The sequence below is a fragment of the Rana temporaria genome, chromosome 2, assembly GCF_905171775.1.
Source record: "Rana temporaria chromosome 2, aRanTem1.1, whole genome shotgun sequence".
Classification (NCBI taxonomy): Eukaryota; Metazoa; Chordata; class Amphibia; order Anura; family Ranidae; genus Rana; species Rana temporaria.
Window position 1 is genome coordinate 138,439,046 of NC_053490.1, and position 23,390 is coordinate 138,462,435.

Genomic DNA, 23,390 nt, shown 5'->3' on the forward strand with positions numbered 1-23,390 from the left:
TAAGTATGGCTGTCGTTCCCGCGTTTATTTCGATTTTTTTGGGTTTTTTTGTCGTCCGTGACGTCATTTAGCACAATGCACTGCGGGAAATTTAGGGACGGCGCATGCGCAGTTCATTCGGCGCAGGGACGCGCTTCATTTAAATGAAACACGACCCCTAATCGCCGATTTGAATTCCGCGCCATTACGCCGCTTGAGATACACTACGCCGCCGTAACTTACGGCGCAAATTCTTTATGGATTCGATTTAAAGCCAGGTAAGGTACGGCGGCGTAGCGTATCTCGGATACGATGCGCCGGGGCAGATCTTTGTGGATCGGCCCCATACAGTATATGTGGGCTGTGTCACTGGCCAGCCAAATAATTTGTTTTTCTGCCTATCCTGTTCTAAAATTTACAAAAGCATTTTACAATACAAAGCCCTACCACGTTGCCCAACCAGCCAGGCGACTTTGGTTAAGTCACACAGACAGGTCACTACCCTGCCCTGCCCCCTGCCTATAATTGGACAAGGTCTTTAGATATACTTTTTCTCATGTTTTAAACGATCTTACCATGAAATCATAAGAAAGCTATAACACTGGATTATGTGTGGCTAGCATTAACCCATACGCTATCTATTTGTGACTGTCTATGTTAACCCTTTGTATAACTCCAACCTCTTTTGGGTTTTTATAAGAATGGGGTAATACACATTGCACTTATTACTGGCTATACAAAGTCCCATGCTGTTTTCTTCTTCGACAGACGCATGATTCAGAGGTAAAACAGGCTTCTGTGTATAATCATTCCTGGAACGCTGACAAGGAATATGCTGGCAGTATTTACCCATGCAATAACAAAGAAGGGAAATTCAGAGATGAGCTATTTTTAAATAACCCTTTAATTTCCATTGTCGTGAAATTCTCCTCCGCCCAGAATTTTCCAGAAAACCTGACGGAAGTAACACTAGGAAAAATTCAAACCAATTATGAGTGTTCACATAAATTCAAACGCTGCCCTGAAGCCAGGAAGACATTAGCTGTCAGCTTGTCTTCCTGATATGCAAAACAGAATCATGCACATGTCTTTCATTATATTTCACCTGCTTTTCTTTTCTCTATAAGATGTCAATGGTTTATTTTTTACAAGTTCAATAATAAAATACATATTTTTTGCCATAAGACTTTTTTTTTACAACTACAAAATACAATCATATACACATCAATACATAAAATGTGGGGTAAAAGGGGGGCAGCCTATTTAGCCCCCCCCCCTTCCCTCATGGGGCCGTGGCCTCGGCTATTGCATGAATATTAAAGAATTTATAATGGGGCTTATTCTATTGGTGAACTAGGGTTACATGACAGAGAAGCTACCAGAAGGTGAGAAGGTAAAATGGGGATTGGCTAGCTAGGGTCAGGTGAACTTAGAACCTTCTGGAAGGTACTTGGGGGGCTATTTATAGAACCCCCTGACTGGATTTTTTGCCAGTCGCCAGAGAGGAGTCTTTCGAGAAGAGCTTCCCTCTCAAATCCAGCTCCCGCCGGTTTATGTGGTAGGGTCCCTTTGGTCAAGCAAGCAAAGGGGATATGTGAGAATATGTTTAACCACTTGCCGCCTGCCCACCGTCAAATGACGGCTGGGCGGTGTGGCTCTCGTTCTGGGCGGGCGTTATATGACATCCTTGGCTTCCTGCCACTCTAGGGGGCATGTCCTGTCAGGTGAGAGGAGACCGATGTTCCCAGTACAGAGGAACACTGATTGGTCTCCTCCCCTTGTGAGTCCCCTCCCCCTACAGTTAGAATCACTCCCTAGGTAACACAATTAACCCCATGATCACACCCTAGTGTTAACCCCTTCCCTGCCAGTGAAATTTATACAGTAATCAGTGCATTTTTTTATAGCACTGATCGCTGTATAAATGTGAATGCCACAGTATCACAGTCACAATAAAAATTACAGATCGCCGCCATTACTAGTAAAAAAATAATACAGTGGAACCTCGGATTACGACCATAATCCGTTCCAGGAGAATGCTCGTAATCCAAAGTACTCGCATATCAAAGCGAGTTTCCCCATTGAAGTCAATGGAAACGAAAATAATTAGTTCCGCATTGACTTCAATGGCATGCAATACCGCATGCGGCCAGAGGTGGGGGGCACCGAAAACCCCTGGAAACTTTTGGAAAGGCCAGAGGACACCTCGCTGACCTCGGCAAACCTTGGAAAGGCTCGGGAACTGAGTATTTCTGTGTCTTTCAGAGCATTACCGAACAGTGCCGATCGCAGCCGATCAGCGCCGTTCGGCACCGCTCGGCTCCGGCGCCCCCCCACCTTAGGCCAAACTCGGTACTGCACACCACTTTGGCCTGAATCTTGCACGTTTTGTGAGACAACACTCGCAAAACGAGTTAGGATTTTTTTAAATGCAGTGCTTGTATTGCGCAACACTTGTTAACCGCGTTACTCGCAATTCAAGGTCCCACTATAATAATAAAAATGCCATAAATCTATCCCCTATTTTGTAGACGCTATAACTTTTGGGTAAACCAATCAATATACGCTTCTTGCAATTTATTTTTTACCAAAAATGTGTAGAAGAATACGTTTCGGCCTAAACTGAGGAAAAAATGTGTTTTAAAAAAAAACTGGGATGTTTATTGTAGCAAAAAGTTTTCAAACTTGTTTTGTTTATAATGCAAGAAATAAAAACCACAGAGGTGATCAAATACCACCAAAAGAAAGCTCTATTTGTGGGGGGGAAATGTAATTCATTTAGTTACAGTGTTGCATGACCACGTTTTTGTTTAGTAAAGGTTTGCAGGTTGTTTAGCCTGACGTCTACAGTCCCATGAATGTTACAGAATGGTAAAGAAAATAAACATATTGGGATAACGGCACACAAAAGACCCAGCATAGAAAAGAGGTTGGGTCCCTATAGTCTAGGACAGGGGTCTCCATAGTTTTCAAACAAAGGGCCAGTTTATTGTCCTTCAGACTTTAGGAGGCCCGGATTGTGGCCAGCGGGGAGCAGGAAATGTCCCGGGCCCGACATCAGTAAAAATAAATATGGCCTCAGGGTTGGTGGTCAGTAATAGGAGGAGTAGTGCCCCTATTAGTAGGAGAAATAGTATCCCATCATTGGTATCGATGGAAGAAATGTTGCCCCATTGTTGGTGTAAGTGGGAGGAATACTGCCCCAAGGGCCGGATAAAGGCTAGCAAAGGGCGACATCTGGCCCTCGGGCCGCAGTTTGGAGACCCCTGGTCTAGGAGAATAGAGAGTACAGCAGGTGTGGGGATGGTCCCATGTTATGTATTGTCTAGACCTATCTACATTAATTTTTTAAGGGTGGGAGACAATAGATATATGAACAAGTCCTTGTGTTTACCAAGAGGAATGGGGAGAAAAAGCATGGAGGACACAGCTCCCTGCCATCACCAGCTGCCCCACCGTGATAGGGTAAGTGCCGGGCAGATGGTGAGCGGGCACAGGGGGGGTCACAGTGGTAACTTTTGATGGGCACAGTGGCAGCATTTAATTTGCACAGTGGTGGCATTTGATGGGCACAGTGGCAGCATTTGATGGGCACAGTGGCAGCATTTGATGGGGCACAGTGGCAGCATTTGATGGGCACAGTGGCTGCAAATTATGGGCATAGTGGCAGCATTTGATGGCACAATGACTGCGTTTGGTGGGCATAGTGGCTGCTATTGATGGGCACAGTGGCTGCGTTTGGTGGGCATAGTGGCTGCTATCGATGGGCACAGTGGCTGCATTTGATGGGCACAGTGGCTGCAATTGATGGGCTCAGTTGCTGCATTTGATGGCACAGTGGCTGCAATTGATGGGCACAGTGGCTGCAATTGATGGGCACAGTGGCTGCATTTGATGGCACAGTGGCTGCAATTGATGGGCACAGTGGCTGCAGTTGATGGACACAGTGGCTGCGTTTGATGGCACAGTGGCTGCATTTGTTCGGGCACAGTGATCAGAATTTTTCAGTTAGTTAGCGCCCCCCCTAACATTTTGAGCACCAGCCGCCACTCCTTTTCACTGTCTAGTCAAAGGATATAGTGGGTCCAGGGTGACTTGGGATCAGAGGCTGTGGATTGAATAATGCTGGCCGTCTGAGGGTATTTAGTGGCTGAAAAAGTACTGCAGGGAAAAAATTCTGTATTGAAGGTATATTGTTAATATTGTAACAAATGCTGATTTTATTATTTTATCTCTTAATGGGCTATTTATTTTTATCTTGCTTTTTTTGGCTGCGGTAATTCTTTAAAACATATATCACTGGTACAGATGACCCACAAGACTCAGAGCCATTTCTAGCCCTTGGTGAGCTGATATTAGTAGAGTGTACAAGGTTTAAAGTGGTTGTAAACCCCACTTTGTGATTTATACCCATACAGCAAGTAAAATTAATACCTCCTCAACCTGCACGGTTCAGGATATATTCACCCTGCATGCAGCTGCTGACATCGGCGGCGCATGCACTTTGAAGGTCTGGCTTATCGTGCCAGAACTTCAGAGCTTCTTGTCGGAACCTGAAGTCGTCATTGAGGCTCCGGCCACTCACAGTGCACGATCCTGGAAGAAAATGATCGGATGCCGCTGCGAGGGCTTCGTTCTGAGGTGAGCATTTCATAATGTGCTAGTATGCGATGCATACTAGCACATTATGCCTTTGTCTTGCAGGTTTTTTTTTTTCCTAGGTTTACATATGCTTTAAGAGGTCAGGAAAAGCATTTGATATATAGGTTTTCCCATGAGTGATGTGATCTTGTCAGGTTAATAAAACTGCTAAATAAAAGGTACTGCACCACTGATGGCATTCTATACTTCTATTTATATATCTTTTCACTCTGAAATTGTCTTTGTTTAGTTATCATGTCATCTATTACCTGGACTAGGCACTGGCCCAAAGGTTACAAAATGATGTAAATGCCTGGGTGTATGCAATAGTTATTATGTTCTGGGTTCTGTGCACATATATTGCCTCACTCAGCTCAGCCCCTTGCTGTTCTCTTTCATTGTATGAGCTGCAGCAGTTACAGTGCCCAGTCTGAGTGATAACTGAGGAGGGGAGGCTGAAGAAATACTTTATCCACCCTGCAGCAGACTGATGATGTCATTCTCTCAGATTACTTCTTTAAAGTGGAGGTTCACCCTAAAAACTATTTTTTAACATTAGAGCCAGCATAGTAAGGGCATATACTTTCGGCAGTTTTTTTTTTTTTCTCCGTACTTACCTTTATATTCTGATTTGGTGCAGGGCTTCCGCGTTCTGATGACTCCGGGACTGGGCGTTCCTATCCCTGCCTCAGGGTTCTGATGACTCCGGGACTGGGCGTTCCTATCCCTGCCTCAGGGTTCTGATGACTCCGGGACTGGGCGTTCCTATCCCTGCCTCAGGGTTCTGATGACTCCGGGACTGGGCGTTCCTATCCCTGCCTCAGGGTTCTGATGACTCCGGGACTGGGCGTTCCTATCCCTGCCTCAGGGTTCTGATGACTCCGGGACTGGGCGTTCCTATCCCTGCCTCAGGATTCTGATGACTCCGGGACTGGGCGTTCCTATCCCTGCCTCAGGGTTCTGATGACTCCGGGACTGGGCGTTCCTATCCCTGCCTCAGGGTTCTGATGACTCCGGGACTGGGCGTTCCTATCCCTGCCTCAAGGTTCTGATGACTCCGGGACTGGGCGTTCCTATCCCTGCCTCAGGGTTCTGATGACTCCGGGACTGGGCGTTCCTATCCCTGCCTCAAGGTTCTGATGACTCCGGGACTGGGCGTTCCTATCCCTGCCTCAGGGTTCTGATGACTGCGGGACTGGGCGTTCCTATCCTTCGGTTCGATGATTGACGGCTTGTGAAACAGGTGACCTGTCGCACAACGCGCGTCACCAGATTTTCGGAAATAGCCGAGCTGCGAGTCACCACTATACGGCGCCTGTAGAGCTGACTGCGCAGGCGCCGTATAGTGCCGACTTGCAGCTCGGCTATTTCCCGACATCTGGTGACGCGGGTTGTGCGACAGGTCACCTGTTTCACAAGCCGTCAATCATCCAACGGAAAGATTGGGAAGCCCAGTCCTGCTGTCGGAAGCCCTGGACAAAAACAGAATATAAAGGTATGTACAGAGAAAAAAAAAAAAAACGCCGAAAGTAAATGCCCTTACTATGCTAGCTCTAATGTGTGTAATATTAAAAAAAAAAATTTGGATGAACCCCCGCTTTAAGTTTAGGCACAGGTCTTTTGCTTGGAATTCAAGGATTGATTTGTAAAAAAACTGACCACACTAACCAGGGGAGCAAACTGTGGTCAGTTCTCTAGCTATGCTGGGAACACACTACGCTCTCCTCCAATGATCAGACTTGTCCTGACACGCCCCAGCTGCACAGCCATTCACTGGCAAGCTCAGTGTGCTGCTGCTTTTCCTCCCCCAGCTCTTATGCAGCTGATCATTTATATAAAAAATAAAAAATAAAGGAAAAAAAGATTTTATAATGTTTTTTTTATTTCCAAATGTTTTGCCTTTCTATTTCTATTTCAAATTGAATGGGTTGTTTTACAAGGTGATCGTTTACAATCACTTTAACATGAAATAACCTTTGTAAATGTGTAAAGGACAATAACAAAGGTCAAAAACTCGAACGATTCACTAAACTGAAGGTAGAATATCAAGTGCCAGAACGCCCAAGGCAACTGAAACGTGGCATGCGGAGAGGAAACTGGATGTGTAGCTGCAAAATTCTTTCCATGTGATTAGAAATAGCATAGGCATAAAATTTGTTACGGGAAGTATCATTTTTTCAGCATTCACTGATCATAAATAAATATCTACAGCACTGATACATTTACTGAAGGCATTTCTTACATAACTTTACTGACTCATTTAGTAAGTAAGAGGAGGGACATGACAGAGCATTCATAGTGGAGAAAACCTGAAAGGTCGGACTATCTCTTGTGTTTTCCCTTTGCACACATACGTAAGATACTTTACAATTCCAGATTAGACATGTTTAGCTCATGCACACAGACACAAATACAGGTGTATGGGCATACAACATAAAATACGTCTGTATTTGCAGAACCTAGGAACCTCATCTGTTGGGTAATCTTGTCCCTAGGATTGTGTTGTTTGGGAAATTACAACTTGCCGACCGTATGCTGTATATCATAGGTGTGCGCAGCCTATCACATTAGGGGGTGCACCCCAAATGTATTAAAACATGGATGGTGTTAGTAGGGGAGAGGAGGGTGTCAGTAGAGCAGTGGACTTGTCAGTAGTTTTTTATTATTTTATTTTTTACAAGTTATTTTTAAGAGCCCTGTTGGCACACTTGGCACACCCCCTGCGCACGCCTATACTGCATATATACAGCAGCAAAGCGGCTCATCTGTGCAGAATCACGTGCCTAGTACGTGATCCTGCACATCCGGGGCTGGCACATGCGCGCGTGTGCACCGACGCGGTCCGCTGATTAGACACAGCGGGAGCTGATTGGCAGGTACGACGGACTCAATGTTTGCTGGTACCCACTGATACTTCAGTATACAGGCAGAAAGGCGGTCTGCCTATGTAAACAAGGCAGATCGCCGTTCTGTCACTACAGAAGACATAGATCCTTAGCTGGATTCAGAGAGAGCGCCGCAACTTTAGAGCGGCGTATCGTATTTACGCTACGCCGCCTTAAGTCAGAGAGGCAAGTACTGTATTCACAAAGTACTTGCCTCCTAACTTACGGCGGCATAGCGTAAATGGAGCCGGCGTAAGCGCGCCTAATTCAAATTAGGATGAGGGGGCGTGTTTTATGTTAATGGGGGGTGACCCGACGTGATTGACGTTTTTTTACGAACGGCGCATGCGCAGTGTGCATTGCTCCAAAGTACGCCGCAAGGACGTATTGGTTTCGACGTGAACGTAAATTACGTCCAGCCCTATTCACGGACGACTTACGCAAACAACATAACATTTTCAAATTTCAACGCGGGAACGCGGCCATACTTAACATTGACTAGTCCAATATTTGATGCAATAACTTTACGCCTGAAAACGCCTTACGTAAACGGCGTACCTTTACTGCGACGGGCGCACGTACGTTCGTGAATAGGCGTATTTAGTCAAAACTAAAAAATATGTGTTATCAGAGGAAAAAACTTAATAAAACATTAACAGCGCTTTCAAGTCACTGGCGTGACTTATGAGTTCAAACGAATCTCATAACCTTAAATGAGATGATAAAAAAGCTCTCAGGGTCAAAACATTTGTTTGGCGGCTCCTATCAGTCTCTTTATATAAACAGCTCAGTCAAAGAACCAAACTGTATGTGTGATGAAGTGTCCATTCACATATTGCTGCCAAAGCAGAAATTGTAGATAAAAACTTCTCCAAGCACTACAGGACTGTGTGCTTCACACTGATATCCTCCCCCTATAGGTAATGTACTCACCACATATTAGGTGAAAGACAGCATAATGAATCCTGGATCTCTGCTTGTTTCCTCAAAACTCTGGATGGATGTCAGCTGTGATGGGATCCTGGTGTGGAATCACTCTTGCTACAATTTATCTCTCTGCAGTTGTAAAGAGGTGTTTCCTTGGAACATTGGTGCAGCACAACGGTCATGCAGGGAGAAAAAGGGAGACTGGATAGTGTAAAACCCTTTTATTGTTAATAATAAACCCCTGCTGCCCACATATGCTTACACGCTTTAAAATCATAAAAGGCTTGTCACTCAAAACTAGGTATCAGCTCACACAGGGAGGATGTTCACAAATCTCTATCCCCTGTTTTGTAAGTCCCGGGTAAATACCAGCCTCGGTGCAAGAAAGCTTGTCGTGTAGTCACGCCCTGACGCGTTTCGTGATTGGCTCACGTCTTCAGAGGGCGTATTTAGTCATTTACATATTCTATGCCGAACTCAACGGAAGCGCCACCTAGCGGCCAGCCTAAATATTGCACCCTAAGATACGACGGCGCAGGCTGTCGTATCTTAGCTAGGTTTAAGTGTATCTCAGTTTGAGGATACACTTAAACTTACGACCGCGCAGATTCAGAGTTACGCCAGCGTAAATCTTTCTGAATCTAGCTACCTGTGTCTCTGCTAAGCAGGGGCACCGATCCATGCCTTCTCCTAATACAAGCACCCCCCACAGTAGAAACGCACTGATCAGGCACACATTTAACCCTTTGATCGCCCCTGATGTTAACCCCTTTCCTGCCAGTGACAGTGCATATTTTTAAGCACTGATCACTATACTAGTGTCACTGATCCCCAAAAGTGTTAGATAGTGTCCCAACTGTCTGCTGCAATATTGCAGTCCTGCTATGAGTCGCTGATCGCGAAAAAAAAAAATGAATAGAAATATCCCATAGTTTGTAGATGCTATAACTTTTGCGCAAACCAATCAATATACGCTTATTGGGATTTTATTTTACCAGAAATATGTAGCAGAATACACATTGGCCTAAATTGATGAAGAAATTCTATTTTTCTCAACTTTTTATTGGATATGTTTTATAGCAGAATTGTCAGTCTTTTTCTGTTTATAGCACAAGAAATAAAAACCGCAGAGGTGATCAAATACCACCAAAAGAAAGCTCTATTTGTGGGACAAAGGACACAAATTTTGTTAAAGCGGATGTGCCATGGGGAAAAAATATTAAAAGCCAGCAGCTACAAATACTGCAGCTGCTGACTTTTAATATTAGGACACTTACCTGTCCTGGAGTCCAGCGCTGATCGCAGCAGAGCACGAGCGATCGCTCGTCACCCTGCTGCTCCCCCCTCCATCCACGCTGAGGGAACCAGGAAGTGAAGCGCTGCGGCTTCACTGCCCGGTTCCCTACGGCGCATGCGCGAGTCGCGCTGCGCCCGCCGATTGGCTCACACGCTGTGTGCTGGGAGCCGAGTGTTCCCAGCACACAACGGGCGACAGACGGGAAGTCAGAAAAACCCGTCTTTCGCCCGTAGCGTGTGGCCGGAAGTGGGTGCAAATACCTGTCTTTAGACAGGTATCTGCACCCCCCTCCCCCCTGAAAGGTGTCAAATGTGACACCGGAGGGGGGGCGGGTTCCGATCAGCGGGACTCCACTTCAGGGTGGAGAACTGCTTTAAGGTACAGCATTGCACGACCGCACAATTGTCAGTTAAAGTAACGCAGTGGCGTATCGCAAAAATGGCCTGGTCGCTCCTCATATACAGGCATATTTTATGCTGTACGCCAATACGTCTGTATTTACGTCCATATGGATGAGTTCTGAATGACCTTTATTTTTCAACACTGCATTAGTCAATATATACCGTAATCAAAATATAATATATAAATTAAACAATTTAATTAAAAAAATCTATGAATTCTGGGAAGGCAAATGTATATAATAAATCTAGAACAAAAAAAGTTTTGGCCTCTACCCATGCCTTTTTTACTGGTTTTGAGTGGAGTGTGGAAAGATTAGATTTATTTTTATTGCTGTTGGTATCAACATTTAGGCAATTCACTTTTATCCTGATGACAACCATCACTGGGACAGAACCTGGGGTACGATATAAGATTTTACTGGAACAGGAGTAGAGATGTCTTCCAGTGGGTACAGCTGTTTGTAAGAAGTGGTGTTTCCACTCACTATGGAAGATTTTCTCTTACTTCCTAGTTAGGCCTCGTACACACGAGTTTCTCGTACACACGAGTTTCAAAAACCAGCAAGAAACTTGCTGGGAGATATTTTTTTGCCGAGGAAACCGGTCGTGTGTACATTTTCATCGAGGAAACTGTCAAGAAACTTGACGAGCCAAAAAGAGAGCATGTTCTCTATTTCCTTGACGGGAATGGAGAAAATTGGCTTGTCGAGTTCCTCGACAGCCTAACAAGGAACTCGACGAGGAAAACGATGTGTTTCGCCCATCGAGTTTCTCAGTCGTGTGTACGAGGCTTCAGTCTTTAGATAGGGCAGCGAGGGGAAATCTCTGCAATAGGGACATTTCTCACTCCATCCAAAACTGGAGACTTTGCTCACTAACAATCGTTTGATAGCCCTAAGCTGGTCATTCACGCATTGTAAAGTCTTGTTTTTCTTTCCCTAAAAATAACAAACATGTTATACTTACCTGCCCCTTGCAGGGGTTTTGCATAGAACAGCCTGGTTTCTCCTCTTCCCGGGTGCCTCTTTGTGCTCCTGGCCCCTCCCTCCTGTTGAGTGCCCCCACAGCAAGTAGCTTGCTATGGGGTCACCCAAGTTGAGTCACAGCTCCCTGTGTCCATTCAGACATGGAGCTGTGGCCCGACTGCCCCCTTTCTCTCCTAATTGGCTGGCCGACTTTGATTGACAGCAGTGGGAGCCAATGGCGCTGCGCTGCTGTCTCAGCCAATGAGGAGGGCAGTCCCGGCCAGCCGAGTGTCTCGTGTAACAGCGCTGGACAGAGATGGGGCTCAGGTAAGTATTAGGGGGGCTGAAGAAGGCTTCTACACACAGAAGGATGCATAGAATGCATTAAGATAAAAAAAAAAAAACGTCTGACTTTACAACCCCTTTAAGCCTAAAGAAAGACAGTCACTTCCAGCGTTAAGTTGTTTTCTAAAGTGAAGGGCAATAGGGACATCAGTATCCCAGGACTGGGTGGATGCTGCCTTCCTCAGATAGGGTGATCCATCCGATAGATACTAAAAAGGACAAAAAATGGAAGGCGCGCACACTTAGTGCATTACCAATGACATTTAATAAATAATAAATTCCTAAAAAGTGGGTACTCACAAACAGCAACCCAAATAAGCCATAAAAACAAACAGGGGTTGATTTACTAAAGGCAAAGTGCAGTTGCACTCTGCAGGTGCAGTTGCTCCAGAGCTTACTAAATGAGCAGAAGCTCTGCTGACTTCCATCATCCAATCAAATGCAAGTAAAAATGCATTTTTTTTAATTTTCCTTGCATGTGATTTTTCTTTGCAAAGTTAACAATTACCCCATTTACAAGCTCTGGAGAAACTACACTTGCAGAGTGCAATTGCACTTTGCAAAGTGCACAGTCTATTTGCCTTTAGTAAATTAACCCCCATAGTGTGAACCATGTGCCATATACCCTCACGGGGTATACAGTATCACGTTTTGAGGGCGCGCCCCCTTCCTCAGAGCTATACTACCGGTAGCCTAGCTCTGAGGAAGGGAGTGCGCTCCCAAAACGCTGTTTGTCTGACAGTTTTCCAACGAGACAAAAATTGATTACGTAATCAACTTATGTTAAAGTGTTGCTAGCAGGGCTTGAATTTTGGCCAACCCAGCAGGAATCAGATGAGATTTTCAAGCAGTGTATGGCCAGCATTAACGTATTTACAGAATTTTGATCCTTCAGAAACAAATGATCAGATTCCCAGACAATCTTGTATAAAGTCTGTGTATGATGGAAAAGAGTCAATGAAGGTTCGACTTAAAAATTCCAACCTGCGCAATACTAGGCATGTGCATTTCGTTTCGTTCCGAATCGAAATTCGGACAAATTTTTCATTATTCGGACATTCGTATGCATACGAATTCCCGAATTGTAATATTAACGAATTAACCGAATCCGAACGAACGTTTTCAAATCGAAAACCCGCGGACGAAATTCGATCGAATTCGAAAACAAATTCTATTCGACTCGAATTCGAAAACAAATTCTATTCAAATCGAATTCGAAAGCAATTAGATTTGAAAACAAATTCGTATATATATTCGAATATATATTTTATTATTCTACTCTTCTAATATTTTTCTATTCGAATTTGAGTTCATTCTATATGAAATTCGAATTTCAGAAAATGGAAGATAGATAGAAGAAGCCAGGTCATATTCTATTATATTTGATTACATTCTATTAAATTCCATTCGGTTCTTTACTATTCTTTGATTTTCATTCTATTGTTTTATTATTTTATATTCTATTTTATCGTATTCTTTTTTAGAAATCGATTTATATTTTTTAGATTTTGATTCAAATTTGCTTTCAATTTTCATTCAAATTTGTATTCGAATCGAATTGTTTTCGAATTCGATTCGAATAGAATTTGTTTTCGAATCCGATTGAAATATTAACGAATCCGGTCGAAATATTTTTGAATCCGACCGGATTTTTCTAAATTCGGTCGAAAGCGAACGAATTCCGAAAACGAATTTAACACATGTAACGAATCTAACTTAACGAAATTAATTAAATAACGAATTAAAACGAAACAAATTTTTTCCTTTTGCACATGCCTACCCAATACATAGCGATGCAAATACAAAACCAATGTTTGTTCATACACAAAATGGTTATTGCACAGTGTACTGTATTGTGCACCAATATCTGTTTTGCCGCGTACAGACGATCGGAAATTCTGACAACAAAACCGTGGATTTTTTTACGATGGATGTTGGCTCAAACTTGTCTTGCATACACACAATCGCACAAATATTGTCGGAAATTACGAACGCCAAGAACGCGGTGACGTACAAGACGTACGACGGCACTATTAAAGGGAAGTTCAATACCAGTCGTGTTAGTAGAAGTTTGGTGCGAGACGATTCGCGCTTTTCAGCCTTGTGCTTTTCAGTCCGTTACAGCGTGACGAATGTGCTATCTCCATTACGAACGCTAGTTTTACCAGATCGATCGCTTCCGTCTCATACTTGATTCAGAGCATGCGTGGAATTTTGTGCGTCGGAATTGTCCACACACGATCGGAATTTCCGAGAACGGATTTTGTTGTCGGAAAATTTGAGAACCAGCTCTCAAATTTTTGTTGTCGGACAGCAAGTGTCCGATGGAGCCTACACACGGTCGACACACAAGTGTTCAATGATTGCTGACTGGAACACTTTCTTGTACGCTTAAAACTTAAAGGTGATATATCTGTAATGCCAAGTGCTGGGCATGTCAGCTAAAAAAAAAAAAAAAAAACGGGATGGTGTCACCCCTCTAGCGGGTGTCACCCAGGTGCAGACCGCACCCCCCGCACCCCCCTAGCAACGCCTCTGACGGTCGGAATTTCCGACAACAAGCTCCCATCTAACATTTGTTGTCAGAAATTCCAACCGTGTGGCATACGTGCTGCTTTTCATCATGGGGGAAATACGAATGATTTTTCGAAACTGCTGATTTTCTTCGGTACATTTTTTAATGTATTAATAAGTTATTTTATATGATTAAAATAATAATATGAATAGCAATCATCATCATGAAAATATTATTTAATCATTATTATTGTTATTTTATTATTCATTGAAAGTATTCTTTTTAAGTATTTTTGTGTTTATTTAGTAAAGTAAATATTTTTTTTTTTAAATAAAGGATATCTTTTTCTTTATAGTCTGTATACAAACTACTCCACCCATTCCCCTAAAACAAAAAAGCACCAAAGCTCCCGTACAACTACAGAGGAGTTCATTGTTTGCAGCAACTATTTTGCAATTCCAAAGTGTCCATCTACATAAAGCAGGATTTCTCACATGAGCAAAATGTTAATGTTTCATTTGTCTTCTATAAAGCAAAGCAGCTTTTCATAGTTCAATTGGCTTATGTTATGGTAATAATAAAATACTTTATAAACTATGATCGTTTATTGTAATGTAATAATGTAATTATATTGTAACCGCCCTTGTGAATAAATGGTAACAATAATGCATTTACTAGTCCTGTAGTTAGAAACCTTTAGAGCTAAAGTACCAGGCTGTCCCCAACAAAACCATTGAATGCATGGTAATCAGCTTCTCCAATGCAATTCAATGTGATGGACATGCCCAAAACAGGTCTAGAAGAGTCTAAAATATCACTGTGTAGAATTCTGAACCAATTATCCTGCTTGTTCAGTCCTGAAAAAACAGTGCAATATATACAAGACTTAATTCTGAATAGCAATTGTGTGCATGTTCATCTGCACATAATGACCAGTCCTTAAAGTCCCCAATTCGTATAATTGTATAGATGTTTTAATATGGTAATGTCATTTTTAAAGTTGTCTTCCATTTTTTTATTTATGCAGCTTATATTATTAGATTGCCTGGCAACCCTACCATGAAGGTCCTTGTTTAGGCACTATGGGCCAGATTCACAGAGCAGATACGACGGCGTATCTCCTGATACGCCGTCGTATCTGTTGTTCTATCTATGCGACTGATTCATAGAATCAGTTACGCATAGATAGCCATAAGATCCAACAGGTGTAATTGTTTTACACTGTCGGATCTTAAGATGCAATACCACGGCCGCCACTGGGGGGAGTTCGCATCGTAAACCAGCGTCGGGTATGCAAATTAGGAGTTACGGCGATCCACAACGGTTTTTCGCATTCGCTACGTCGCCGCTAGTCTAGTTTCCCGTCGCAAAGTTAGTCGTTTTTTTTGGTGCCTTAACTTTACACAGCAATCGTATTGCTGTATAAAGTATAGCCGTCGTTCCCGCGTCGAAATTTAAAAAATAACGTTGTTTGCGTAAGCCGTCCGGTAATACAGAATTACGCTACGCACGTCGCCGTTTGAAGAAATGACGTCACTTCGCGCAAAGCACGGCGGGAGTTCGGAAACGGAGCATGCGCGGTAGGTCCGGCGCGGGAGCGTGCCTAATTTAAATGGCACACGCCCATTTGAATTGGCCCGCCTTGCGCCGGAGGCCGCCGGCATAGGTTTTCATCGCAAGTGCTTGGTGAATTAGGCACTTGCGATGAAAAATTGCGGCGGTGTAACGTATCTACGATACGTTACGCCACCGCTCATCTACGTGAATCTGGCCCTTTGTGTTGTTGGGTGACAACTGTCTCCTATATGTGCTCCTCTGTTGTCACCTAATCACATGCATGCCTGTTGGAGAGTACGGGCCAACACACATTTTTCTGGCACGGTCCACCACTTTCGCCATCATCAGGAAGCCCACCCAGAACAATAATGCGCAGCCAATGCTGGAGTGAACATATGCAAACATGAAGTAGTTAAAGGGTTTGTAAACCCTCGTGTTTTTTCACCTCAATGCATCCTATGCATTAAGGTGTAAAAACACCTGGCAGTCACCGGCCCCAGCCATGACTAAGCACTAACTGTGTGCGAAATGCGTCGGCTGTCCCCTTATGTGACTGTATCTTTGGATGTACATGTCTTACTTTTATCAATTAAGACAAATTTCTCAAGTTTATCCGGAGTGCGGCTGTCCATCGATTTCCATGTTTTCCATGTTTGCCTAGTGCATTGCCAGCACCTTGGACTCCTGGGAGGTTCCTCCAATTGTCTGCTAAACATCCACCTGGAGCGGAGACTCCCTTTCCCCTAGAACCCCCATTTTACTTACCTGAGCCCCGAATTTCTCTCAGCTGGGACACACTGTCCCTCTCTCCACGGGGTCCTGGCTCTTGATTGGATAGATTGCTAGCAGCCATTGGCTCCTGCTGCTGTCAATTAAATTCAATAACGCAGGCCCCGGGGGGCGGGGCCAAGTCCGTCATTCTTGTCTATGGACGCCAATGCGGGACTCGGGAGTGTGCCCGCAAAGGTAACCCCCCGGGAGAGCGCTTCTCCTAGGGGGTTATTTGATGCAGGGAGGAGCCGCGAGACACGATGGGGGACCCGAGAAGTCGAGGATCGGGGGCCACTCTGTGCAAAACGAGCTGCACAGTAGAGGTAAGTATGATATGTTTGTTATTTAAAAGAAACTAAAGGCTTTACAACCACTTTAAGGAACGCTGGAGGAGATCTGCAGCACTGAGGTGCAAAAAACAAAACAAAAAAAGATCAAAACAGTTGTTTTGTAAAAAATCAGTTTATGAACTTTGGCTAGTTATGTATACCTGTATAAGCCTGTGGGATACCACGCCAAGTCATGGGAATCCTCATGCAGAAGCAGCAGAACTAAGTAGGTAGCCAAATCTTCAGTATTCATTTAAAGGCTTTAGCCATTTACGTAACATTGATATTTCATTTATAGTTTGAGTTTAGTGCATTGCATTTTATTAACTAAAAATGAAGTAAGAAATCCAACATGGATCGACAGGTTTTGCTGCGTTTACATGCCGCGTTTAGTAGCGTTTGCCACGTTTGCGTTTAGAGGCATTTAAAAAAAATTACATTTTTATTCTTTAAATGGGCAAAAACGAAAAACGCCTATAAACGAAATGCTGCAAAATGCGGGTTACCGCTTTTAGCCGCATTTAGAAAGCATTTGGCGTCTGAACTCATTTTTTTGCCTTAAAAAAAGGCCTATAAATGCAACTGCCTAAAAATCACAGTAAAAGAACCTGTGTACATGTACACATAAGATAATATTGAATGAGTTTAGGGGCAGTTGAAAAAAGTGTCCAACTGCCTCTGAACGTCCATTTAGCAGCAGTAGTATACATGGGGCTACAAGTGTAGTTGCTTCAGAGCTTAGTAGTAAATGAGCAGAATGCTGTTTCTTTTTATTTTTCTTGCATGTGTGTGGGTACTCTTTGCAATATTAAGCCTTACCTCATTTACTAAGCTCTGGAGCAAGTGCACTTGCAGAAGGAAACTACACTTTGCAAAGTGCACAGTCTTTTTCCCTTTAGTAAATAAACCCCTATGTGTGCATAAACACATATGATAACATGCAGAGGAGTTTAGAGGTGGGAAAAATAAAATACCAGATGCTCTTAGCAGCAGCTTCAAAAACGTTCAGTGGGCATTAGGCCATAAAACAACAAACCAATGTATAAAAAACAAACATTTTGAATGGGATTCTACTGGTGTATGTCTCAACGTAAAATAAAGATGGAAATATACTTTAATGGTGGCTATACGTGGAACGATTTTGTATACAGTATAATTGTATTGTCCGTTAATTTATTGTCTGGGAAAAAAAATACGATCGGAAGATTGATCAGACACCAATGCACTAAATAAAATAGCTTGATGTGATCTGACTCTATACTTGAAATTGATTAAAAACACATTTTGAATAGCAGATTATCAACCAATTCCAATCTTATGGAGTGTACTTCTATGTGATATTCTGTAATCTAAAAAAGGGTATCTATATAGTGATGTACATATACACCAGTACTTCATTTTTGGTATAAAAAAAAGGGCATTTCCGCTATCATTCTTATTTCTCTTTTGTTGTTTAGAAAATATATTTCTATGTACAAATACATATTTTATGGAATTCACAAACATGTTATATATATATATATATATATATATATATATATATTAAGACAAAATATTGCTAAAAAAAACCCTGTTAAATGCTGCTTGTGTTTACTAAACACAATTCTCAAATGTGTCTTAAAAAAAGAAAAAAAAATTAATTAATAAAATTAACAATCGTTAAATAATTGGGTTTGGAAAAGAAAAGCCTGTTTAATGCACCATACACTTAAAGGGGTTGTAAAGGTAAATGTTTTTTCACCTTAATGCATCCTACGAAAGTCCCGCGCGCGTCCATGTGATGGTCTTCGGTTCCCAGCCTGGCCGTTGATTGGCTAGGCTGGACGGATTTATAGCAGCGCTGCCATTGGCTGGCGCTGCTGTCAATCACAGCGGATGACGCGGCGCGCCGGGGGGCGGGGCCGAGTGATACAGTCGGCAGCTATGCCCGCCGCTGTATCACGGGAGCGCGTTTGCAAAAGCTTTCCACCATGCGACCTCGCTCACATGAAGGTGGAAAGCTTTTGCGAGGAGGAGCCGAGACAGCCGCCGAGGGACCCCAGAAGACAGGGTTAGGGGACACTCTGTGCAAAACAAGCTGCACAGTGGAGGTAAGTATTACATGTTTGTTATTTAAAAAAAAAAAATATTTCTGCCTTTAGTGACCCTTTAAAGTGATACTATACAATACCCTTATTTTCAAAAAAGTATTCAAACCCATCAACTGCTTAATGACTCTGTCATTTTTCATGAAATGATTTCTTGTTTGCTTTTCTGCTTCCTTGTAACATCCTCCTTTCCCCCCTCATTTTCATTTGTTTGGAATGAGCAGCAGGGCTGGACTGGAACAAAAATTTGGCCCTGGACTTCATCCAGACCGGCCCACTTTAATTCAATAAAATGCTGCCCCCACCCCCCCCCCCCCCCTGGATAAGGCCCCAAAAGGCCCCTACATCCATTATTGTATATCATGAGAGGGTGAGAGAGAGGGGAATGAGAGAGAGAGAGGGAGGGTTGAGGGAAAGGGGGTGAGAGGGGGTGGGTGAGAGAGGGGGGTGAGTGTAAGAAAAAGAGAGTGAGTGTAAAAGAGAGGGGGTGAGTGTAGGACTCCTTTTTACACTGAGGCGTTTTTTAGGCACTTTTGGGCTAAAAATAGCGCATGTAAAGCGACTGAAAAACACTTCTGCTGCAGTCCCAGTGTGAAAGCCTGAGTGCTTTCACACTGGGGTGCTGCCAGGGCGTTAGAAAAAGTCCTCCAAGCAGCATCTCTGTTTTAAAAAACGGCCCACTGAGCCATCGGCCCACCGGGAAACTCCCTGTAGTCCCTATGGCCAGTCCATCCCTGATGAGCAGTGTATGTTAGTTGTGGTCTTGTGCTCTGCTCTATGCACACTACAAATCCCATAGTCTGTAGTTCACAGTCCATCTCGGGAGGGAGCAAGAAAGGGTGGCTACATTCCTACATACAAGGGAGAATGAACATGTATGCATGTATAATATACGTAAAGCTCTGCGTAAAATTGATGGCGCTCTATAAGTTCCTGAAATAAAATAAAATAAACCACCCTCTAACAGGACGTCAGATCACAGCAACAAAAACATGGAGTTTGGAGATTTGGTGGAGTCTGAGAGCAATAGAAGATACTTTTCAATTAAAGCGGAGTTCCGCGAAAAAAAAAAAAAGTTAAGTCAGCAGCTACAAATACTGCAGCTGCTGACTTTTTATAGTAGGACACTTACCTGTCTAGGGCGCCTGCGATGTCGGCACCCGAAGCCGATTTGCCCCTCTTCTCTCGGGTGGAGGCGCCATTATCTTCGGCTTAACTTCCGGGTTCCCTACTGTGCATGCACAAGTCGCACTGCGCATTCCCACTGGACCCTGATGTCTTCTGTTATCTGTGCGTCTCCCAGAAGACAGCGGGGGGGGGACAAAGTAGGCGCCGGACATGGCGTAGGTCGCCGCGGCGACCTAATGCCTGGAAGTGGGAGCAAATACCTGGATTACACAGATATCTGCTCCCTCCTCCCCCCTGAAAGGTGCCAAATGCGACACCAGAAGGGGTGGGGGGGGGGGATTCCGAAAAGCAGAAGTTCCATTTTTGGGTGGAACTTTGCTTTAAGAATACATACTCGAGTTTGATGTGATAAAAGGTTTCTAGTAGTAATCAAGGTAGGAGGGGAAATTACCTTTCCTTTTTTTTTATCTCTCTTTTAGGTTGTTGTTGTTGTTGTTTTTATATGGACTTTCATTGCGCTGCACTTACATATTTTTTTCATTTGCTACATTTGAGGTCGTGATTACCCTTTTTTGTGTTCAGCTTGCAATATTTTTAGTTTAACTGTATTATTTGTGCGCTGATTGTTGCTTTTATTGTTGTTGTTGTTTGGTGGGAATGTTCTGTGCGTTTTGAGTTTTTGTTGTAAATTGGAAATAAAATAAAATAAAAATGATTTGATAAAAAAATACAGTTTTCTGTCGATTTAATGATCATATTAATCGTCTATCTAACGATTTTCATTCCAATTTTGATAAAAATCGTTTGCTTTTGTCCACAATCAATCAATGACACAGTATTTGTCTATATATGGCTCATAGATTGGATTTATTTTATTTTCTGATTCTGCAATGAACAGATCAGATTGTTTTATATATATATATATATATATATATATATCTTAGATTGTAAGCTCTTATGAGCAGGGCCCTCTTAACCCTCTTAACCCCCTCTATTTTCTTGTATTGTAATTGTAGCGTCTTGTGCAGGGCCGGCCTTAGGTGTTCAGGCGCCCTGTGCAAGCTAATCCTGTGGCGCCCCCTCCTCGCACCCTGGTCACCTAAACATACACAAAGAGGAAAAAAATATTTATAACAAATAATAATTGTATTTTACTTCTTTTTTTATTTTTTATTATTTTAAGTCCCTTATATCCTCCTCCCCTTCTGTGTGTAGGCTGGCTATAAAAAGTAAATATTTTTTCTTTTTATCTGAAAAAGTAGATGCATGCAGGGCCAGGGGCTCAGTGTGACTTACCTTTCGGTGGACGGTGCGGCTTTGCATTTAAAAATGGCGCCGCCCGGCGCTTAGACGCCACTGCGCATGCGCCCTCTGCCTGAGAATAGCCGAGCGTTTTCGGGCTTTCCCGAGCAGCGGCGGCTCATGCGCAGTGTGCCTGTCGGGGCCGGCAGCAGCCATTTTTTTCAGGTGCCGCAGCCGATGCATTGCTCTTCACCCTGTCCCAGGGCAGAGGGACCTGGCAGTGCCTACTGCTGTGATTCACAGGAGTCGGACTCCTGTGATGATCATGTGAGTAACTGACTGCTACTCACATTCTGCAAGCTGTGATGGCCGCACGGCGCCCCTTTTGCCCATGGCGCCATGTGCGGCCGCACAGCTCGCACACACCAAAGGCCGGCCCTGGTCTTGTGTAATAATATGTATGGCCTCCAAAAGTCTTATTTTGCAGTTTAGCAATCATTAGATGTGGCATCAGTGCTGACAGGGGAATCCCTCCTGCTGAGCCATTGTGTTCTCCCGGGCAGAGGAAACTGTCCCGCCGAGAGCAGTTAGACCCCTTTCACACTGGGGCATTTTTCAGGCACTTTAGCGTTAAAAAAGCGCCTGTAAAGCGCCTGAAAGAAGCTGCATCTGCAATCCCAAGTGAAAGCCAGAGTTCTTTCTCACTAAAGTGCCTGTAAAAACGCCCCAGTGTGAAAGAGGTTAAAAAAAAGCGCCTGTAAAACGCCTGAAAGAAGCCTCATCTGCAATCCCAATGTGAAAGCCTGAGTGCTTTCACACTGAGGCGCTGCGCTGGCAGGGCGTCAAAAAAAGTCCTGTAAGCAGCTTCTTTGCAGCGCTTTAGGAGCGTTGAAAACACCGCTCATAAAGCGCCCCTTCCCATTGAGGCTCTTTTTTTAAAGCCAAAGAGCCTGAAAAACGCCTCAGTGTGAAAGGGGTCTAAGCTGAGCTTTACCAGCTTTTTTTGGGGCGCTGGCAGTGTGAAAGGGCTCTGAAAGCACCCGGGCTTTCACATTGGGATTGCAGATGAGGCTTTTCAGATGCTTTTTTTAACACCAAAGCGCCTGAAAAACGCTCCAGTGAGAAAGGGGCCTTAGGCTGCCTTCACACTACAACGCGGCGTATTTTGCTGCGACAAATTGCGGCGTATTGTGCCGCGATTTGCCGCGACAAAACGGGTCGTTTTAAACTTTTTTTTTTTTAGCAACACATTGTTGTCTATGCCGAATGCCGAAAGCCACCTGAAAAAAAGGGTCCGGGACTTGTTTTCAGGCGGCAGGCGTACGGCGTTTCGGCGTACGGCGTTTCGGCGTTCGGCGTGAGATGTGAACCATCTCCATAGACACCAATGTGAAATCTCCCCTCCAGCGGCACGAGCGTCGGGCGCCTGGCGTGAAAACGCCTAGATGTGAATGCAGCCTTAGTGATTATCGCTAGTGACTATAGCAGCCACTTGTAATAATCGGAAGCGAATCCGGTAGACTGGTTGTATCAATCGATCAAATTGGTACATTCAGCCTGCCCATTAATGGTTCGAATCTTGAACCGTGTATGGCTGGCCGAAAGCTGGATACACACTATCCAATCTTCTGTAGATTTTTTCCTTCAGATTTACCAAAACCATAAAATATGAGGTCAAACCTTCATTTGTTTGCAATCAGGCAGCTCTCGTTTTGGTAAATCTAGAGGAAATCAGACAACAAAAGTTGTATAGTGTGTATGGGGGTCTCAGATACACTAACAAACTGAAGCCGAACAGCTCCAGCTAAGGCTCCTTTCACACTTGGGCAACTTGTCCTGCGACTTGGGACTGCAAAGATGCATGACAAGTCATACGCCATGGTTTCCAATGGGTATTGTTCATATCTGTGCGATTCCAAAGTAGTCCCTGCACTACTTTGGTTCTGACTTTGATGTGACTATAGACCTCAAGATTACACAGCCTCTGCTTCAAGTGTCCAAATTGCGTAAAAATCACGCGACTTTCAGGTCGTACAAGTGTGAAAGGGGCCTAAAACGTTATAATCAGTTACAGCAAACACTTTTGGGATAAAGGTTTTCCTAAAAGCTGATTATCCACTTAAGGACCGCCTCCTGCACATATACATCGGCAGAATGGCACGGCTGGGCACATCCACGTACAGGTACGTCCTGTACTAGTACCCAGCCGTGGGTCGCGGCGTGCGCCCGCGAACCGGTCCAAAGCTCCGGGACCGGGACTTACGGACCCGATCGCCGCTGGAGTCCCGCGATCGGTCCCCGGAGCTGAAGAACGGGGAGAC